Below are 2,500 nucleotides of genomic sequence, written 5' to 3'. Positions count from 1 at the left end.
CCCGCGCGAACACGCAAGCGTCCGCTCAATTATTCTGCAAACAGGAGGAGGCCGAGCTCCCCTGCACGATACACCTCGAAACCCTCTCAGGTCCCGGCGGCGCGCAGCGCCGTCCTAGGTACTTGGTCGGTTTCGAGAGAGGCGCAATCGCCCGGAGTTAGGCGAGTAGACGGTTTTAGTGCGAACACCCTTGCTCCCAACTGAGCTTGCCGCTGCCGACAGAGGCCCGGGAGCGTGCTGTCGTGGCATTGCCGGCGGGAGACAACACGCGCCACCTATGGTGACCGGCAGCTCCAACGCCAGCGCCACACAAGGGCAAAGCCCCACTTGGGTGCAGAAGCGAACTCTCCCAGCACAGCGCACGCGCCAACACGTCCGCACAACTGCGATACAAACCACCTGCGAGAACCGCTGGGGCGACCGAGCAGCAGACGGCGTCGCGGCGCCGAGTGCCAGGCGGCGGCGCATCCTCAACGCACACAGTCCTCAATCAGACCAGCACACTGCAGATGTCCACCGCGCTTCGCACCGGGCTCGGCTGAACCAACTTTGGCCGCCAGGCGCCGCGTGCAGGGTGCGCCGCAGCGTAGCTGCGCCGCCTGCCGAGCCCGTCGGCTGGCGCTCCTGCCACTCGGCGCCCCCCACCAGCCGCCTGTTGCGCGTGCGCCCACGCAGCGCGCGGCCAACACGCCGGGCGGCCCCCCTTCACCGGCCGGGAACAGTCCCACCAAGCCACCGCCGCGTATCGCTTCATACCCACATGGGCCTAGTCACGTGTGTGGATGTGGCGGGTACCGCTGAAACAACCGGTTAATAGCTGTACCGATCGTCGCCATCACAGATTCACCTCCAGCGTGAACAACCGCTCAACAACGGATTTCCAGTTCATTTGCGTATCTTGGGCAGTAAACGTAGATGTCCACCTACATTTGCGAATTCAACAATTCTTGCATGCCAGGATGTCATGTGTCACGACACGCTACATCAGACCACATACACACTGCGACATGTGCAGAAGAGAACACGTGGAAGGTGGCCCGCGCACGTATGCGATGTCCCTTCCGCGATCCACTGTCAACCGGCATCTGCGGCATGTCCCAGATATGGAACGCGGTCCACCAGGGTAGCACTTTGTGTGAGGCAATACGACAAAGTCGGAATACACGCGTCACTACATCACACGGCTCACGCTGACCTGACCTGACTCACCGCACCACCACCCCCAGCGACCCAGGGTGACATACAATGCGTTCGTACGTTCCTCCCACACGCCTCTACGGCGTACCACAGTGCAACCTAGCTGTTATTGGGAGACGAGACAAGTAGCATCGAGCACAACATATGGAAATTGAGATTCGACACCGTTGGGCACAGCCAGCGTACGGTCACACGTATCACACTACTTCACTCTGTACGTAACTACCGATGATCGGTACAGCGTGTGGGTTACGCGTACGACATCAGCGGACAATGGACACAGACCATACCACGACGTACACTGAGGGCGTCGACATCTGAACGCAACTGAACAGCTGCGAGGCTCATTTAACACTCAAACGCCAGACCGACCAGCTTGAGAGGACGGAGACACAAAGAGAGGGGCAGAGGGGGGGGGGGGGCGATATAGTCCTATTGCAGTACAATTGACAGTGGATAGCGGGAATATGTGGAAAGTAAGCAACACTCGCAAGACATCTACATGAGGATAACAACGACACCAGAGATTCCGAGCAGTGAACTATGTTAGGCAAAGGGACAACGTGGGTTAGGTTAAGGGACAACGTGGGTTAGGTTAAGGGACAACGTGGGTTAGGTTAAGGGACAACGTGGGTTAGGTTAAGGGACAACGTGGGTTAGGTTAAGGGACAACGTGGGTTAGGTTAAGGGACAACGTGGGTTAGGTTAAGGGACAACGTGGGTTAGGTTAAGGGACAACGTGGGTTAGGTTAAGGGACAACGTGGGTTAGGTTAAGGGACAACGTGGGTTAGGTTAAGGGACAACGTGGGTTAGGTTAAGGGACAACGTGGGTTAGGTTAAGGGACAACGTGGGTTAGGTTAAGGGACAACGTGGGTTAGGTTAAGGGACAACGTGGGTTAGGTTAAGGGACAACGTGGGTTAGGTTAAGGGACAACGTGGGTTAGGTTAAGGGACAACGTGGGTTAGGTTAAGGGACAACGTGGGTTAGGTTAAGGGACAACGTGGGTTAGGTTAAGGGACAAATTGAGTTAGGTTAAGGGACAAATTGAGTTAGGTTAAGGGACAAATTGAGTTAGGTTAAGGGACAAATTGAGTTAGGTTAAGGGACAAATTGAGTTAGGTTAAGGGACAAATTGAGTTAGGTTAAGGGACAAATTGAGTTAGGTTAAGGGACAAATTGAGTTAGGTTAAGGGACAAATTGAGTTAGGTTAAGGGACAAATTGAGTTAGGTTAAGGGACAAATTGAGTTAGGTTAAGGGACAAATTGAGTTAGGTTAAGGGACAAATTGAGTTAGGTTAA

The sequence above is a fragment of the Schistocerca gregaria genome, unplaced genomic scaffold (assembly GCF_023897955.1).
Source record: "Schistocerca gregaria isolate iqSchGreg1 unplaced genomic scaffold, iqSchGreg1.2 ptg000550l, whole genome shotgun sequence".
Lineage (NCBI taxonomy): Eukaryota > Metazoa > Arthropoda > Insecta > Orthoptera > Acrididae > Schistocerca > Schistocerca gregaria.
The sequence above is the reverse complement of the archived record's forward strand: the minus strand, read 5'-3'. Positions refer to the sequence as shown.